Here is a 19,210-nt window from a genome sequence, read left to right on the forward strand (position 1 = left end):
ACAAGCAGAAGCAGAAGCAGCAGCAGCACCACCTTTTGTTTTTTGGCTGCAGCAGCAGCAGCAGCAAGGCCCACAGGGCTGGCTAGCTGGCTAGCCAGCAAGCAGGTAGCAATGAAAGTAGGAATCTTTCTTTTTAACCCTGTAAGGGGGTGGTGCACTGTACCCGAAGATACTGCCATATCGGGTCAATGCATAGGGCGACGGAAGCAAGCTTCGAAATCGGCCCCCGTTCTCAAAAATCCATTTAATATATGGTCCCCAGATAGGGGACGTATCAGATATTAAACTGATAAGAACAGATACTACACTTGATCTTAGCCAAAAGGCCGAGAAGCGATAACCGTGAAAGGGGCGGGCCCAACAAGGTCCCCTTCATGGGCACTATCACTGCTTGCTGTCAGGGAGGCTGCCAGACAATTTTCCATGCACACTCTGGGCTGGGGGGCAGTCAACCACCAGTACACACAGCAGAACCTAAACCCATACCATTATTGCTAAGCAGCAAGACAGGGGCCCATTGCACTCCCACGGGGCCTTTTTAAATGCAATCCATAACCCGGATTTGCCAGGAACCCTTCTTACTCCTCCTACTTGCATGTGACACTGGGCTTAGGATCTGCATAGGAAACACACACACAAGCACACACCTACCTTTGTTGCCTGCAGATGCCTCCTTGGCTGTCCCCAAACGGTATCAAACCAACACCCACGGGAAGCTGTAAGCATAGAGGACATGCCTGCACCCCATTGGACTTACCTGTGTGGGTTAAACCCGGGTTATTTGACAACCTATGGCGGTGATGGTTCTGCTCAGGCAGAGCAGTGCTGATGCTCCTCATAAAGCTGTCGCTGCTGTGAAGGTTCTAGGTGACATCACAAATCCCTATGGTTACATACACAACAAAGCTGGGTTGTTGTTGTTTACACTCTGCAAGGCCTGTGGAAGTGAGTGACATCATAGCACTGTAGTTCTGAGGGTTCTAGATGGATGCAACAATCTCCTGTTGCTTCTATGAAGGCCATAATAGACGACATCACCAAACAGCTCCATAGTCACATACACAGCAAAGGAGAGATGTTGTTTACACCTAGTGATGTCAGTGGTATTGAGTGACATCACAGCACAGTGCTAAGGCTCCTGGGCCTGGACACAGCAGCGGCTGCAATATCTCAACGGAGAATACGTTTATATATATGTGTGTGTGTGCGCGTATATATATATATATATATATATATATATATATATTTCTCCGCCGAAATCACTTTTAAACCCATTTCCACCTTTTTTTCCCTTCTCTTCCTCTTACTTTTTTTTCACGTTTTTTTACGTTTTTCTCCTTTTCGCCTCTTTTCTGGGCGTATTATTCTTCTTTTTCTTCTTTTTTTTCGTCTAATGCATACCCCATCAGTGCAGCAATGCTTATTCAATACCGCCAGCAGATGGAGACACTGGGGGATAATTTTCTAAGGATTTATACTGATTTTTCCTGTCTGAATTTGTCGCACAGAAAGTTGCAGGCCAAATATGTGTGACATTTCTGCGACTTTAGCTTCTAGAGCATTTTTACAACATTATACATAGGTGCTGAATACATAAAAAGCGACTGTTCAGCGACAGACAAGTCGCATCGGCTGAAAGTAGGCCAGAATGTCAGTCCATGTTGGAGCAGGTTTAGATACAGTCTAAAGCATAGATCTCAAAGTCTGTGCACAGAATTTAGCAAGGGCCTCGCACCTTCTGATGCATCAGGTAGGTGCACAATAGCATAGCCTAACCCTCTGTACTTTGGTCTATATTGATGCGGGACATAGACAGCCAGCTGATGACCAATCCATTAGTGCAATGGATGGCTGGAAGCATTTGTCTTTGCCTTTGCAATACCACAGAAGCAATGCATGGTCAATGTACAGCAATGACACACCTGTGTGAACAGCCAGGAGACCCCCCCCCCCCCATGTTATGTTACATAGTTACATAGTTAGTACGGTCGAAAAAAGACATATGTCCATCAAGTTCAACCAGGGAATTAAGGGGTAGGGGTGTGGCGCGATATTGGGGAAGGGATGAGATTTTATATTTCTTCATAAGCATTAATCTTATTTTGTCAATTAGGAACATTCAGCACCCACCCGCTATCAAGGCAGCTGCCTATCATGTCATGCCCTACCTGCACAGGTGTGCTGGCTACTCAAATGATCCAATTAAGGAGGCCATTTAGTCAGCAGCAGCAGAAGTCCTGTGCCTGGACGCTCCAACAGCGGCCAGACACAAGCAGAAGCAGAAGCAGCACCACCTTTTGTTTTTTGGCTGCAGCAGCAGCAGCAGTAAGGCCCACAGGGCTGGCTAGCTGGCTAGCCAGCAAGCAGGTAGCAATGAAAGTAGGAATCTTTCTTTTTAACCCTGTAAGGGGGTGGTGCACTGTACCCGAAGATACTGCCATATCGGGTCAATGCATAGGGCGACGGAAGCAAGCTTCGAAATCGGCCCCCGTTCTCAAAAATCCATTTAATATATGGTCCCCAGATAGGGGACGTATCAGATATTAAACTGATAAGAACAGATACTACACTTGATCTTAGCCAAAAGGCCGAGAAGCGATAACCGTGAAAGGGGCGGGCCCAACAAGGTCCCCTTCATGGGCACTATCACTGCTTGCTGTCAGGGAGGCTGCCAGACAATTTTCCATGCACACTCTGGGCTGGGGGGCAGTCAACCACCAGTACACACAGCAGAACCTAAACCCATACCATTATTGCTAAGCAGCAAGACAGGGGCCCATTGCACTCCCACGGGGCCTTTTTAAATGCAATCCATAACCCGGATTTGCCAGGAACCCTTCTTACTCCTCCTACTTGCATGTGACACTGGGCTTAGGATCTGCATAGGAAACACACACACAAGCACACACCTACCTTTGTTGCCTGCAGATGCCTCCTTGGCTGTCCCCAAACGGTATCAAACCAACACCCACGGGAAGCTGTAAGCATAGAGGACATGCCTGCACCCCATTGGACTTACCTGTGTGGGTTAAACCCGGGTTATTTGACAACCTATGGCGGTGATGGTTCTGCTCAGGCAGAGCAGTGCTGATGCTCCTCATAAAGCTGTCGCTGCTGTGAAGGTTCTAGGTGACATCACAAATCCCTATGGTTACATACACAACAAAGCTGGGTTGTTGTTGTTTACACTCTGCAAGGCCTGTGGAAGTGAGTGACATCATAGCACTGTAGTTCTGAGGGTTCTAGATGGATGCAACAATCTCCTGTTGCTTCTATGAAGGCCATAATAGACGACATCACCAAACAGCTCCATAGTCACATACACAGCAAAGGAGAGATGTTGTTTACACCTAGTGATGTCAGTGGTATTGAGTGACATCACAGCACAGTGCTAAGGCTCCTGGGCCTGGACACAGCAGCGGCTGCAATATCTCAACGGAGAATACGTTTATATATATGTGTGTGTGTGCGCGTATATATATATATATATATATATATATATATATATATATATATATTTCTCCGCCGAAATCACTTTTAAACCCATTTCCACCTTTTTTTCCCTTCTCTTCCTCTTACTTTTTTTTCACGTTTTTTTACGTTTTTCTCCTTTTCGCCTCTTTTCTGGGCGTATTATTCTTCTTTTTCTTCTTTTTTTTCGTCTAATGCATACCCCATCAGTGCAGCAATGCTTATTCAATACCGCCAGCAGATGGAGACACTGGGGGATAATTTTCTAAGGATTTATACTGATTTTTCCTGTCTGAATTTGTCGCACAGAAAGTTGCAGGCCAAATATGTGTGACATTTCTGCGACTTTAGCTTCTAGAGCATTTTTACAACATTATACATAGGTGCTGAATACATAAAAAGCGACTGTTCAGCGACAGACAAGTCGCATCGGCTGAAAGTAGGCCAGAATGTCAGTCCATGTTGGAGCAGGTTTAGATACAGTCTAAAGCATAGATCTCAAAGTCTGTGCACAGAATTTAGCAAGGGCCTCGCACCTTCTGATGCATCAGGTAGGTGCACAATAGCATAGCCTAACCCTCTGTACTTTGGTCTATATTGATGCGGGACATAGACAGCCAGCTGATGACCAATCCATTAGTGCAATGGATGGCTGGAAGCATTTGTCTTTGCCTTTGCAATACCACAGAAGCAATGCATGGTCAATGTACAGCAATGACACACCTGTGTGAACAGCCAGGAGACCCCCCCCCCCCATGTTATGTTACATAGTTACATAGTTAGTACGGTCGAAAAAAGACATATGTCCATCAAGTTCAACCAGGGAATTAAGGGGTAGGGGTGTGGCGCGATATTGGGGAAGGGATGAGATTTTATATTTCTTCATAAGCATTAATCTTATTTTGTCAATTAGGAACATTCAGCACCCACCCGCTATCAAGGCAGCTGCCTATCATGTCATGCCCTACCTGCACAGGTGTGCTGGCTACTCAAATGATCCAATTAAGGAGGCCATTTAGTCAGCAGCAGCAGAAGTCCTGTGCCTGGACGCTCCAACAGCGGCCAGACACAAGCAGAAGCAGAAGCAGCAGCAGCACCACCTTTTGTTTTTTGGCTGCAGCAGCAGCAGCAGCAAGGCCCACAGGGCTGGCTAGCTGGCTAGCCAGCAAGCAGGTAGCAATGAAAGTAGGAATCTTTCTTTTTAACCCTGTAAGGGGGTGGTGCACTGTACCCGAAGATACTGCCATATCGGGTCAATGCATAGGGCGACGGAAGCAAGCTTCGAAATCGGCCCCCGTTCTCAAAAATCCATTTAATATATGGTCCCCAGATAGGGGACGTATCAGATATTAAACTGATAAGAACAGATACTACACTTGATCTTAGCCAAAAGGCCGAGAAGCGATAACCGTGAAAGGGGCGGGCCCAACAAGGTCCCCTTCATGGGCACTATCACTGCTTGCTGTCAGGGAGGCTGCCAGACAATTTTCCATGCACACTCTGGGCTGGGGGGCAGTCAACCACCAGTACACACAGCAGAACCTAAACCCATACCATTATTGCTAAGCAGCAAGACAGGGGCCCATTGCACTCCCACGGGGCCTTTTTAAATGCAATCCATAACCCGGATTTGCCAGGAACCCTTCTTACTCCTCCTACTTGCATGTGACACTGGGCTTAGGATCTGCATAGGAAACACACACACAAGCACACACCTACCTTTGTTGCCTGCAGATGCCTCCTTGGCTGTCCCCAAACGGTATCAAACCAACACCCACGGGAAGCTGTAAGCATAGAGGACATGCCTGCACCCCATTGGACTTACCTGTGTGGGTTAATTTGACAACCTATGGCGGTGATGGTTCTGCTCAGGCAGAGCAGTGCTGATGCTCCTCATAAAGCTGTCGCTGCTGTGAAGGTTCTAGGTGACATCACAAATCCCTATGGTTACATACACAACAAAGCTGGGTTGTTGTTGTTTACACTCTGCAAGGCCTGTGGAAGTGAGTGACATCATAGCACTGTAGTTCTGAGGGTTCTAGATGGATGCAACAATCTCCTGTTGCTTCTATGAAGGCCATAATAGACGACATCACCAAACAGCTCCATAGTCACATACACAGCAAAGGAGAGATGTTGTTTACACCTAGTGATGTCAGTGGTATTGAGTGACATCACAGCACAGTGCTAAGGCTCCTGGGCCTGGACACAGCAGCGGCTGCAATATCTCAACGGAGAATACGTTTATATATATGTGTGTGTGTGCGCGTATATATATATATATATATATATATATATATATATATATATATTTCTCCGCCGAAATCACTTTTAAACCCATTTCCACCTTTTTTTCCCTTCTCTTCCTCTTACTTTTTTTTCACGTTTTTTTACGTTTTTCTCCTTTTCGCCTCTTTTCTGGGCGTATTATTCTTCTTTTTCTTCTTTTTTTTCGTCTAATGCATACCCCATCAGTGCAGCAATGCTTATTCAATACCGCCAGCAGATGGAGACACTGGGGGATAATTTTCTAAGGATTTATACTGATTTTTCCTGTCTGAATTTGTCGCACAGAAAGTTGCAGGCCAAATATGTGTGACATTTCTGCGACTTTAGCTTCTAGAGCATTTTTACAACATTATACATAGGTGCTGAATACATAAAAAGCGACTGTTCAGCGACAGACAAGTCGCATCGGCTGAAAGTAGGCCAGAATGTCAGTCCATGTTGGAGCAGGTTTAGATACAGTCTAAAGCATAGATCTCAAAGTCTGTGCACAGAATTTAGCAAGGGCCTCGCACCTTCTGATGCATCAGGTAGGTGCACAATAGCATAGCCTAACCCTCTGTACTTTGGTCTATATTGATGCGGGACATAGACAGCCAGCTGATGACCAATCCATTAGTGCAATGGATGGCTGGAAGCATTTGTCTTTGCCTTTGCAATACCACAGAAGCAATGCATGGTCAATGTACAGCAATGACACACCTGTGTGAACAGCCAGGAGACCCCCCCCCCCCCATGTTATGTTACATAGTTACATAGTTAGTACGGTCGAAAAAAGACATATGTCCATCAAGTTCAACCAGGGAATTAAGGGGTAGGGGTGTGGCGCGATATTGGGGAAGGGATGAGATTTTATATTTCTTCATAAGCATTAATCTTATTTTGTCAATTAGGAACATTCAGCACCCACCCGCTATCAAGGCAGCTGCCTATCATGTCATGCCCTACCTGCACAGGTGTGCTGGCTACTCAAATGATCCAATTAAGGAGGCCATTTAGTCAGCAGCAGCAGAAGTCCTGTGCCTGGACGCTCCAACAGCGGCCAGACACAAGCAGAAGCAGAAGCAGCAGCAGCACCACCTTTTGTTTTTTGGCTGCAGCAGCAGCAGCAGCAAGGCCCACAGGGCTGGCTAGCTGGCTAGCCAGCAAGCAGGTAGCAATGAAAGTAGGAATCTTTCTTTTTAACCCTGTAAGGGGGTGGTGCACTGTACCCGAAGATACTGCCATATCGGGTCAATGCATAGGGCGACGGAAGCAAGCTTCGAAATCGGCCCCCGTTCTCAAAAATCCATTTAATATATGGTCCCCAGATAGGGGACGTATCAGATATTAAACTGATAAGAACAGATACTACACTTGATCTTAGCCAAAAGGCCGAGAAGCGATAACCGTGAAAGGGGCGGGCCCAACAAGGTCCCCTTCATGGGCACTATCACTGCTTGCTGTCAGGGAGGCTGCCAGACAATTTTCCATGCACACTCTGGGCTGGGGGGCAGTCAACCACCAGTACACACAGCAGAACCTAAACCCATACCATTATTGCTAAGCAGCAAGACAGGGGCCCATTGCACTCCCACGGGGCCTTTTTAAATGCAATCCATAACCCGGATTTGCCAGGAACCCTTCTTACTCCTCCTACTTGCATGTGACACTGGGCTTAGGATCTGCATAGGAAACACACACACAAGCACACACCTACCTTTGTTGCCTGCAGATGCCTCCTTGGCTGTCCCCAAACGGTATCAAACCAACACCCACGGGAAGCTGTAAGCATAGAGGACATGCCTGCACCCCATTGGACTTACCTGTGTGGGTTAAACCCGGGTTATTTGACAACCTATGGCGGTGATGGTTCTGCTCAGGCAGAGCAGTGCTGATGCTCCTCATAAAGCTGTCGCTGCTGTGAAGGTTCTAGGTGACATCACAAATCCCTATGGTTACATACACAACAAAGCTGGGTTGTTGTTGTTTACACTCTGCAAGGCCTGTGGAAGTGAGTGACATCATAGCACTGTAGTTCTGAGGGTTCTAGATGGATGCAACAATCTCCTGTTGCTTCTATGAAGGCCATAATAGACGACATCACCAAACAGCTCCATAGTCACATACACAGCAAAGGAGAGATGTTGTTTACACCTAGTGATGTCAGTGGTATTGAGTGACATCACAGCACAGTGCTAAGGCTCCTGGGCCTGGACACAGCAGCGGCTGCAATATCTCAACGGAGAATACGTTTATATATATGTGTGTGTGTGCGCGTATATATATATATATATATATATATATATATATATATTTCTCCGCCGAAATCACTTTTAAACCCATTTCCACCTTTTTTTCCCTTCTCTTCCTCTTACTTTTTTTTCACGTTTTTTTACGTTTTTCTCCTTTTCGCCTCTTTTCTGGGCGTATTATTCTTCTTTTTCTTCTTTTTTTTCGTCTAATGCATACCCCATCAGTGCAGCAATGCTTATTCAATACCGCCAGCAGATGGAGACACTGGGGGATAATTTTCTAAGGATTTATACTGATTTTTCCTGTCTGAATTTGTCGCACAGAAAGTTGCAGGCCAAATATGTGTGACATTTCTGCGACTTTAGCTTCTAGAGCATTTTTACAACATTATACATAGGTGCTGAATACATAAAAAGCGACTGTTCAGCGACAGACAAGTCGCATCGGCTGAAAGTAGGCCAGAATGTCAGTCCATGTTGGAGCAGGTTTAGATACAGTCTAAAGCATAGATCTCAAAGTCTGTGCACAGAATTTAGCAAGGGCCTCGCACCTTCTGATGCATCAGGTAGGTGCACAATAGCATAGCCTAACCCTCTGTACTTTGGTCTATATTGATGCGGGACATAGACAGCCAGCTGATGACCAATCCATTAGTGCAATGGATGGCTGGAAGCATTTGTCTTTGCCTTTGCAATACCACAGAAGCAATGCATGGTCAATGTACAGCAATGACACACCTGTGTGAACAGCCAGGAGACCCCCCCCCCCCCATGTTATGTTACATAGTTACATAGTTAGTACGGTCGAAAAAAGACATATGTCCATCAAGTTCAACCAGGGAATTAAGGGGTAGGGGTGTGGCGCGATATTGGGGAAGGGATGAGATTTTATATTTCTTCATAAGCATTAATCTTATTTTGTCAATTAGGAACATTCAGCACCCACCCGCTATCAAGGCAGCTGCCTATCATGTCATGCCCTACCTGCACAGGTGTGCTGGCTACTCAAATGATCCAATTAAGGAGGCCATTTAGTCAGCAGCAGCAGAAGTCCTGTGCCTGGACGCTCCAACAGCGGCCAGACACAAGCAGAAGCAGAAGCAGCAGCAGCACCACCTTTTGTTTTTTGGCTGCAGCAGCAGCAGCAGCAAGGCCCACAGGGCTGGCTAGCTGGCTAGCCAGCAAGCAGGTAGCAATGAAAGTAGGAATCTTTCTTTTTAACCCTGTAAGGGGGTGGTGCACTGTACCCGAAGATACTGCCATATCGGGTCAATGCATAGGGCGACGGAAGCAAGCTTCGAAATCGGCCCCCGTTCTCAAAAATCCATTTAATATATGGTCCCCAGATAGGGGACGTATCAGATATTAAACTGATAAGAACAGATTTTTTTTTTAACTTGACTACCCTTACGGGGGCAACTTTATTAAAAATTAAATAATGTTAACAAAATTGTGCAAATATGTCAATAAATACAGTTACATATAAATAACATATTTACAACATATTAAAACATAAAATGGGCACTTGGTGGCTTTACAAGATAGAATTCCATTCTTTTAAAAACCATTTTCTAGATAAAAGCGGAAATCTCTTCTTGTCTAAAAGATAGTACTGGTACATTTCATAAAAACAGATAGATAAAATGTCCTTCACAGATAAAACCTCATGCTTGAACAATAAAATATTCCTGGCCTTCCACAGAGCTGCCTTCACACAGTTTATGATCTTCCATGCAATAGTCTCTTGAGTCCGTGTTGGGCATTCCAGGCAACCATAAAAAACCACTGCAATATTTAAGTCTTTTAGTCCAGTTATCCTTTTTACCAGAGGGAGTATCTTTGTCCATATTTTCTGCGAGTAAAAACAAGTCCATATTAGATGGTGCACGGTCTCCTCTTGTCGGCATCCCTCCCTCGGGCAGGTTGCAGAGTTGGATAATCCTCTTCGGTGCTGGAATGCCCGGCATGGAAGACACTCGTGTGCGCAGCTCCAGGCCAGGTCCTTCTGTGAATTAAAAAGATAATTAATACTCAACATCTTCCAAATCTGTATACACTTCTGTTCGTTAAAATTTTTGATGGGAGTCACGGTACTGGTTTCTTTTATTTCCTTTAGTAGTTTTTTGCTATTGCACAGATCCTGAACACTTTTACCTTTAAAATTATATAAGTTTAAAATTTTTCCTAAAATCATGTATTGAGGGGGTAAATTCAAAGAATAAGGGCAACTTAAAACTGTAGAAAACCAGCCGTTCCTCCGCATAAAATAACCAGTATTAAAACGAACAAAATAAGACCAGTAGCTATCTTTAAAAACAGTAGTAAAACACATGCTAAAAAACTTTATTAAAAGGAAAGCTTTAAAATCTGGAAAATCCTTACCGCCCCTGGAGTTCGGTTTTATCACAATTTGTCTCTTTAATTTTTCGCTCTTAGAACTCCAAAAGAAAGTAAAACAAGCTTTTGTTATTTTCTTTAGAACCATTTCGGGGGGTGGGAAAACCAGACTTAAATACAATAAAATAGGTAAAAGCACCATTTTTGTAATTAAAACCTTCCCTTCCATTGTAAGTTCTCGCATGTTCCACATACATATTTTCTTATTTATTTTTTGAGCCACCAAGTCCCAGCTATTAAAACCATTATTAGACTCGTCAAAGGAGACACCTAAAATCTGCACCGACTCAGACACAGGGACGGGCACATCATACAAAGGCATTCCGCCTATGTTTAAAATGTTACTTTTGTTAAAATTGACTTTAAAACCGGAGGCACAATTAAAATATTGAATCTGTTTTAGCGTCTTCTGAAGCGATGGGGTGTCCCTGCAAAACACCGCAACATCGTCCATGTACCCCACTACCTTCGCCTCTAGTCCCCCTCCTCCTGGCAGGGGGACTCCATGGATCTGCTTATCCTTTCGTATTGTACATAAAAGAGGCTCTATTGCGCAAATGAAGAGTAGTGGGGACAAGGGACACCCCTGCTTCACTCCGGAATTTAAAATCACGCCCTGTGTCTTAAAACCATTTACTAAAATTTTACTAGTACAGTTATCATAAAAAGCTCTAAGAGACAATAAAAAGCCATCAGGTATACCCATTTTCTCTAAAACCTTAAAAAGATAAAAATGTGACACCCTGTCGAAAGCTTTTTCAAAATCTATGGATAAAACCGCCAGCTTTCCTTTTCTTAATTTGGTGTCGCTAATTACATCCTTTAAAAGGTTTAGGTTCTCCCATAAACTCCTCCCAGGCACCCCACAGACTTGGTTTGTATGAATTATTTTATGGATTACGTTCTTTAAGCGGTTAGCACACAGTTTCGCCATTATTTTATAGTCGCAGTTCAGAAGGGTGATTGGTCTCCAGTTTTTGAGTTCCGACCGGTCTCCCTTTTTGAATAGCAGGGAGACATCACCCTTCTTCCATGAGCCTGGGAGGATTTTAGACTTAAAGACTTCCGTAAAAAGGGAGAACAAATCTTCTTTTAAAATACCATAAAAAGTAACATAAAATTCAATGGGTATACCATCCGGCCCAGGCACTTTACCTGTTTTAAAACTCTTGACGGTCTCTAAAATCTCCTGCTCTGAAATATTCTGCAATAAAAAAGACTGTGAGACAGGATCTAAAAAATTGGTGATCTCCTTTAACGAGTCATTCATAAAACATTCATCAATGTGTTTTACATTAAAAAGATCCGCATAAAACTCTTGCACCTTTTTTAAAATACCCTGTACATCATTCACTCCTTCAATGTTTTCTATTAACCTTCTATTTTCATGTATTTTCTTAAAAAAATACCTGGAGCAGGTCTCGTTTTCCTCAAGATGCTGTATTCGAGACCTAAAGATAATTTCTTTTCCTTTCTGCTCCAGGCACTTAGTTATTTCTTTTTTAAGATCATGTACCTCCTTCTCCACCTCCATCCCATGTGCTCTGAATTTGTACAGGGTTTGCAGACGAGTATTTAGGATATTATAAAATTCACGTTTTTCTTTAGCTTTCCTAACCCCAACACGGATAAAAAATTCTTTTATTTTTAGTTTCATTTTTTCCCACCAGATACTGGTGGGAGTGTTGGGGTCTTTTACTCGTCTGCATTCCTTGTAAAAGGTGATAAAATCTGATAAAACCTGCGGATCTTCTAAAAGGGACACGTTTAACTTCCAGGCATTCCTACCAGTTCTCCTTTTAAAATCACTTTTAACTTTAAAATACAATAATTTATGGTCAGAAAAAACATTGGTAAAAAGATCACAGTTAAAAGGCAGTACTTGATAAGAACAAAAAATAAAATCTATCCTGGAGCTACAGCTTGCATTGCTCCAGGTAACACCGTCTTCCTCTGGTACGTTAAAATTACATTTTTTAAAAACATCAGTGAGATTAAAATCTAAAATCAAGTTTTTTAACATAAAAGACGTCTTGTCATAGTTCCTACTCACTGCGTTCGAAAAACAGCGTTCTCCCCTTAAAATACAATTAAAATCACCTGATAAAACAAGAGGACTAGAATTGTTAATAAAAAGGGGTAAAATCTCCAACATTTTTATTCTTTCATTCTTATCAGGAGAACCATAAAAATTTAAAAACTGCCATTTAATACCATTAATAAAAGCGTTGACCAATAAAATTCTGCCTGGTAAAATTTCGTTAAAACTCTCAATTAAAACGTTCCCTTTAAAAAGTATGGCGACCCCTGCTGATCTGGACTCATTTGATCCAGACCAGACTGATGGACCGTGCACCCAATCATCTTCATATTCTTTATAATTTAATCTGTGCGGGATGCCACATTCCTGCAGGAAAAGGACGGAAGCAGCAAAAACCGACAAGTAATTAAATAGGGCAACCCTTCTTACTCTGGCGCTCACACTTCTCACGTTCAAGGACAGACCGGACAACTCAGCCATGGGAATGTACAAGAAAACGTCTTACACCTCTGATTCCCCCTCCGAAGCCTCATACCCCCCAAAATCTGACTCAACTGTACGCATAGAGGAAGCAGGAGAGGAGGCACCATCACTCAGCCGACCCCCCTCCTCCATCATGATTGAGGCATAGTTGTTCTCGGGCATCCTGGCAATCAGGGCTCCAGACTCATTGGGTTCTTCCACCTCTTGCCCCTCCATAGGGGTCGGGTGTTCACTTAGTTCCGTCTCTGGTACCTCAGAGACGGTCACCCCTGAAACCTCCTCCTGGCAGGGAGGAGGGGGGGTATCCCCTATGGGGACCTGTGGAGGAACGTCACTTGGGTTCCCTGCATCCGCAGGTACTTCCATCGGCTCCCCCTGGACCGCCTCCGAATAGAGTCTTCTGGAGCCCCTCCGCCTTTTAACCTTCACCTCTCCACCCGGATCATCGCTCTCAGGGGGACCCTGAGCCAGAGGTTGCTGAGGAGCGGATTCGGCCGCCGTCCGCTCCTCTCTTAACCCAGCATGCTCCTGGGGGCCAGTTTTTCCACCACTTGCACGTTTTTTGGCCATCCTCTGCTCTTTAGGGTCCCCTCCTTTTGCCTGAGGGGGGTCTTTCTCCTTCTCCATCTCACCGCTTACCTCTTGTGGGGGGGTAATCACTGGCTCTGCTTGCCTCGGCTGGTGTCCCGGTTGCTGTCCTTGCTGCCTCCAGGGTTGCCACTGCTGCTCCGTCCTATGTCTGTGGGGACAAGAGGAGAAAAGGTGACCGAATTGTTGACAGAAATTGCACCTCCCTCCTCTTGTGCATTTCTCTGTCTCGTGCTGTGTGCTACCACATTTTTTGCATGTACTTTCACAGTTTTCTTTTGTGTGTCCATATCTGTGACACTTCCTGCAGTAGCTTGGCATCCCCGCATAAAAGAGGTCGCCACACATATTATTTATTTTAAAACGAGCTGGTGGTAGTTGTATTCCCCCTGGCAATCTGTCATCTTTTTTGCATGTAACCTGAAATCTCCACTTAGATGTCCAGATGCCACAGCTGTTCATGATTTTTCCTCTGCACTCAACCTTACTAAAATAGACTTGTAAAAACAACTCAACATCGTGTAGGTTGGCGAAAGGGGAATACATCTTTACTACCACCAGCTTAATATCGTCTAGAACGTGCTCAATAATCCGGACACCCTGAAGCTTTTTGTCTTTACTCGCAGCAGCTCTGGTAACAAAATCTCTGTGGATGCCATTTTGTGTGAACGTCACATCAAAAATTTTACGCTTCGGGTAGTCCTGGATTGCCAATATCTCGCCCTTCTGTATTCCGAAAACTCCTCCGAGCACGTCCTCTACTACGAATTTCAAATCGTCCGCCCTTTTGGTATCATCCGTGAGAATGACTCTCACGGTGTTTTTGATCCTTGCGTATGCCGGCACAGAACCTGGATCCGGATCATCATCCATGGTTCTAACCTCTCTCCACCCGAAGGTCTTGAGAGGCGATCGCTACTCGTTACCCTGGGACTAGGCCCTCTCCCCAATAGCAACAAGTGGGTGAAGCCCAGGCAATAAACCTGGGCGATCCCACAAGGCCGAGGAGAGGGGTACCCGAGTACCTTCTGACCAGATCTCCTGTATTACTACACTTGATCTTAGCCAAAAGGCCGAGAAGCGATAACCGTGAAAGGGGCGGGCCCAACAAGGTCCCCTTCATGGGCACTATCACTGCTTGCTGTCAGGGAGGCTGCCAGACAATTTTCCATGCACACTCTGGGCTGGGGGGCAGTCAACCACCAGTACACACAGCAGAACCTAAACCCATACCATTATTGCTAAGCAGCAAGACAGGGGCCCATTGCACTCCCACGGGGCCTTTTTAAATGCAATCCATAACCCGGATTTGCCAGGAACCCTTCTTACTCCTCCTACTTGCATGTGACACTGGGCTTAGGATCTGCATAGGAAACACACACACAAGCACACACCTACCTTTGTTGCCTGCAGATGCCTCCTTGGCTGTCCCCAAACGGTATCAAACCAACACCCACGGGAAGCTGTAAGCATAGAGGACATGCCTGCACCCCATTGGACTTACCTGTGTGGGTTAAACCCGGGTTATTTGACAACCTATGGCGGTGATGGTTCTGCTCAGGCAGAGCAGTGCTGATGCTCCTCATAAAGCTGTCGCTGCTGTGAAGGTTCTAGGTGACATCACAAATCCCTATGGTTACATACACAACAAAGCTGGGTTGTTGTTGTTTACACTCTGCAAGGCCTGTGGAAGTGAGTGACATCATAGCACTGTAGTTCTGAGGGTTCTAGATGGATGCAACAATCTCCTGTTGCTTCTATGAAGGCCATAATAGACGACATCACCAAACAGCTCCATAGTCACATACACAGCAAAGGAGAGATGTTGTTTACACCTAGTGATGTCAGTGGTATTGAGTGACATCACAGCACAGTGCTAAGGCTCCTGGGCCTGGACACAGCAGCGGCTGCAATATCTCAACGGAGAATACGTTTATATATATGTGTGTGTGTGCGCGTATATATATATATATATATATATATATATATATATATATATATATTTCTCCGCCGAAATCACTTTTAAACCCATTTCCACCTTTTTTTCCCTTCTCTTCCTCTTACTTTTTTTTCACGTTTTTTTACGTTTTTCTCCTTTTCGCCTCTTTTCTGGGCGTATTATTCTTCTTTTTCTTCTTTTTTTTCGTCTAATGCATACCCCATCAGTGCAGCAATGCTTATTCAATACCGCCAGCAGATGGAGACACTGGGGGATAATTTTCTAAGGATTTATACTGATTTTTCCTGTCTGAATTTGTCGCACAGAAAGTTGCAGGCCAAATATGTGTGACATTTCTGCGACTTTAGCTTCTAGAGCATTTTTACAACATTATACATAGGTGCTGAATACATAAAAAGCGACTGTTCAGCGACAGACAAGTCGCATCGGCTGAAAGTAGGCCAGAATGTCAGTCCATGTTGGAGCAGGTTTAGATACAGTCTAAAGCATAGATCTCAAAGTCTGTGCACAGAATTTAGCAAGGGCCTCGCACCTTCTGATGCATCAGGTAGGTGCACAATAGCATAGCCTAACCCTCTGTACTTTGGTCTATATTGATGCGGGACATAGACAGCCAGCTGATGACCAATCCATTAGTGCAATGGATGGCTGGAAGCATTTGTCTTTGCCTTTGCAATACCACAGAAGCAATGCATGGTCAATGTACAGCAATGACACACCTGTGTGAACAGCCAGGAGACCCCCCCCCCCATGTTATGTTACATAGTTACATAGTTAGTACGGTCGAAAAAAGACATATGTCCATCAAGTTCAACCAGGGAATTAAGGGGTAGGGGTGTGGCGCGATATTGGGGAAGGGATGAGATTTTATATTTCTTCATAAGCATTAATCTTATTTTGTCAATTAGGAACATTCAGCACCCACCCGCTATCAAGGCAGCTGCCTATCATGTCATGCCCTACCTGCACAGGTGTGCTGGCTACTCAAATGATCCAATTAAGGAGGCCATTTAGTCAGCAGCAGCAGAAGTCCTGTGCCTGGACGCTCCAACAGCGGCCAGACACAAGCAGAAGCAGAAGCAGCAGCAGCACCACCTTTTGTTTTTTGGCTGCAGCAGCAGCAGCAGCAAGGCCCACAGGGCTGGCTAGCTGGCTAGCCAGCAAGCAGGTAGCAATGAAAGTAGGAATCTTTCTTTTTAACCCTGTAAGGGGGTGGTGCACTGTACCCGAAGATACTGCCATATCGGGTCAATGCATAGGGCGACGGAAGCAAGCTTCGAAATCGGCCCCCGTTCTCAAAAATCCATTTAATATATGGTCCCCAGATAGGGGACGTATCAGATATTAAACTGATAAGAACAGATACTACACTTGATCTTAGCCAAAAGGCCGAGAAGCGATAACCGTGAAAGGGGCGGGCCCAACAAGGTCCCCTTCATGGGCACTATCACTGCTTGCTGTCAGAGAGGCTGCCAGACAATTTTCCATGCACACTCTGGGCTGGGGGGCAGTCAACCACCAGTACACACAGCAGAACCTAAACCCATACCATTATTGCTAAGCAGCAAGACAGGGGCCCATTGCACTCCCACGGGGCCTTTTTAAATGCAATCCATAACCCGGATTTGCCAGGAACCCTTCTTACTCCTCCTACTTGCATGTGACACTGGGCTTAGGATCTGCATAGGAAACACACACACAAGCACACACCTACCTTTGTTGCCTGCAGATGCCTCCTTGGCTGTCCCCAAACGGTATCAAACCAACACCCACGGGAAGCTGTAAGCATAGAGGACATGCCTGCACCCCATTGGACTTACCTGTGTGGGTTAAACCCGGGTTATTTGACAACCTATGGCGGTGATGGTTCTGCTCAGGCAGAGCAGTGCTGATGCTCCTCATAAAGCTGTCGCTGCTGTGAAGGTTCTAGGTGACATCACAAATCCCTATGGTTACATACACAACAAAGCTGGGTTGTTGTTGTTTACACTCTGCAAGGCCTGTGGAAGTGAGTGACATCATAGCACTGTAGTTCTGAGGGTTCTAGATGGATGCAACAATCTCCTGTTGCTTCTATGAAGGCCATAATAGACGACATCACCAAACAGCTCCATAGTCACATACACAGCAAAGGAGAGATGTTGTTTACACCTAGTGATGTCAGTGGTATTGAGTGACATCACAGCACAGTGCTAAGGCTCCTGGGCCTGGACACAGCAGCGGCTGCAATATCTCAACGGAGAATACGTTTATATATATGTGTGTGTGTGCGCGTATATATATATATATATATATATATATATATATATATATTTCTCCGCCGAAATCACTTTTAAACCCATTTCCACCTTTTTTTCCCTTCTCTTCCTCTTACTTTTTTTTCACGTTTTTTTACGTTTTTCTCCTTTTCGCCTCTTTTCTGGGCGTATTATTCTTCTTTTTCTTCTTTTTTTTCGTCTAATGCATACCCCATCAGTGCAGCAATGCTTATTCAATACCGCCAGCAGATGGAGACACTGGGGGATAATTTTCTAAGGATTTATACTGATTTTTCCTGTCTGAATTTGTCGCACAGAAAGTTGCAGGCCAAATATGTGTGACATTTCTGCGACTTTAGCTTCTAGAGCATTTTTACAACATTATACATAGGTGCTGAATACATAAAAAGCGACTGTTCAGCGACAGACAAGTCGCATCGGCTGAAAGTAGGCCAGAATGTCAGTCCATGTTGGAGCAGGTTTAGATACAGTCTAAAGCATAGATCTCAAAGTCTGTGCACAGAATTTAGCAAGGGCCTCGCACCTTCTGATTCATCAGGTAGGTGCACAATAGCATAGCCTAACCCTCTGTACTTTGGTCTATATTGATGCGGGACATAGACAGCCAGCTGATGACCAATCCATTAGTGCAATGGATGGCTGGAAGCATTTGTCTTTGCCTTTGCAATACCACAGAAGCAATGCATGGTCAATGTACAGCAATGACACACCTGTGTGAACAGCCAGGAGACCCCCCCCCCCCATGTTATGTTACATAGTTACATAGTTAGTACGGTCGAAAAAAGACATATGTCCATCAAGTTCAACCAGGGAATTAAGGGGTAGGGGTGTGGCGCGATATTGGGGAAGGGATGAGATTTTATATTTCTTCATAAGCATTAATCTTATTTTGTCAATTAGGAACATTCAGCACCCACCCGCTATCAAGGCAGCTGCCTATCATGTCATGCCCTACCTGCACAGGTGTGCTGGCTACTCAAATGATCCAATTAAGGAGGCCATTTAGTCAGCAGCAGCAGAAGTCCTGTGCCTGGACGCTCCAACAGCGGCCAGACACAAGCAGAAGCAGAAGCAGCAGCAGCACCACCTTTTGTTTTTTGGCTGCAGCAGCAGCAGCAGCAAGGCCCACAGGGCTGGCTAGCTGGCTAGCCAGCAAGCAGGTAGCAATGAAAGTAGGAATCTTTCTTTTTAACCCTGTAAGGGGGTGGTGCACTGTACCCGAAGATACTGCCATATCGGGTCAATGCATAGGGCGACGGAAGCAAGCTTCGAAATCGGCCCCCGTTCTCAAAAATCCATTTAATATATGGTCCCCAGATAGGGGACGTATCAGATATTAAACTGATAAGAACAGATACTACACTTGATCTTAGCCAAAAGGCCGAGAAGCGATAACCGTGAAAGGGGCGGGCCCAACAAGGTCCCCTTCATGGGCACTATCACTGCTTGCTGTCAGGGAGGCTGCCAGACA

The 19,210-nt window shown here is 45.0% G+C and overlaps 6 non-coding genes and 2 pseudogenes across 6 annotated transcripts; all 8 read right to left on the minus strand.

The window, feature by feature from the left end:
• Positions 1-147: 147 nt before the first annotated feature.
• Positions 148-338, minus strand: LOC130299043 (U2 spliceosomal RNA). Its single transcript, XR_008850244.1, has one exon. It is a non-coding gene; the product is annotated as a U2 spliceosomal RNA (small nuclear RNA).
• Positions 339-2,409: 2,071 nt separating this feature from the next.
• LOC130299044 (U2 spliceosomal RNA) lies at positions 2,410-2,600 on the minus strand. The gene has a single exon (XR_008850245.1). It is a non-coding gene; the product is annotated as a U2 spliceosomal RNA (small nuclear RNA).
• A 2,086-nt stretch (positions 2,601-4,686) lies between these two features.
• On the minus strand, positions 4,687-4,877 carry LOC130299045 (U2 spliceosomal RNA). Its single transcript, XR_008850246.1, has one exon. It is a non-coding gene; the product is annotated as a U2 spliceosomal RNA (small nuclear RNA).
• Positions 4,878-6,952: 2,075 nt separating this feature from the next.
• Positions 6,953-7,143, minus strand: LOC130299046 (U2 spliceosomal RNA). Its single transcript, XR_008850247.1, has one exon. It is a non-coding gene; the product is annotated as a U2 spliceosomal RNA (small nuclear RNA).
• A 2,079-nt stretch (positions 7,144-9,222) lies between these two features.
• LOC130299051 (U2 spliceosomal RNA) lies at positions 9,223-9,426 on the minus strand (annotated as a pseudogene).
• A 5,026-nt stretch (positions 9,427-14,452) lies between these two features.
• On the minus strand, positions 14,453-14,585 carry LOC130299003 (U2 spliceosomal RNA; annotated as a pseudogene).
• A 2,085-nt stretch (positions 14,586-16,670) lies between these two features.
• On the minus strand, positions 16,671-16,861 carry LOC130299047 (U2 spliceosomal RNA). The gene has a single exon (XR_008850248.1). It is a non-coding gene; the product is annotated as a U2 spliceosomal RNA (small nuclear RNA).
• Positions 16,862-18,941: 2,080 nt separating this feature from the next.
• LOC130299049 (U2 spliceosomal RNA) lies at positions 18,942-19,132 on the minus strand. The gene has a single exon (XR_008850250.1). It is a non-coding gene; the product is annotated as a U2 spliceosomal RNA (small nuclear RNA).
• Positions 19,133-19,210: the final 78 nt, after the last annotated feature.

Source organism: Hyla sarda, unplaced genomic scaffold, assembly GCF_029499605.1.
Source record: "Hyla sarda isolate aHylSar1 unplaced genomic scaffold, aHylSar1.hap1 scaffold_1031, whole genome shotgun sequence".
Classification (NCBI taxonomy): Eukaryota; Metazoa; Chordata; class Amphibia; order Anura; family Hylidae; genus Hyla; species Hyla sarda.